The 293-nt window shown below is 40.6% G+C and overlaps 1 protein-coding gene across 1 annotated transcript in view; it reads right to left on the bottom strand.

Moving 5' to 3' along the window:
• The window catches only part of LOC119587680 (protein transport protein SEC31-like), a 127,719-nt gene that overhangs the window by 4,489 nt on the left and 122,937 nt on the right, over positions 1 to 293 (bottom strand). The gene's annotated exons all lie outside the window — the stretch shown is intronic.

Genomic DNA, 293 nt, shown 5'->3' on the forward strand with positions numbered 1-293 from the left:
TTCCAAGGTCATCACGCACAAGATCTCATGCACAGAGACTTACAGGTTGCAATCAGACAATTCTTTCACGTCTCACAGGGGTATTATCGCCGTGAGAGAGAAAAGAGCAAGGTGTACGTTGAAAAATGGATCACCCTTTATTGTCTTGCAACTTGAAACAAAAGGCCATTGAGTCAATATTGTAGCAACGAACAAAATTTAACTGGTTCTTTGAGGCCATCGAGTTAATTCGGAAGTAATTTTGCTGTCTCGTTTTTGGTTATTAAAAAGGGGGCGGTAAGGTACCTTTTCTT

This window comes from Penaeus monodon, chromosome 23 (assembly GCF_015228065.2).
Source record: "Penaeus monodon isolate SGIC_2016 chromosome 23, NSTDA_Pmon_1, whole genome shotgun sequence".
Taxonomy (NCBI): domain Eukaryota; kingdom Metazoa; phylum Arthropoda; class Malacostraca; order Decapoda; family Penaeidae; genus Penaeus; species Penaeus monodon.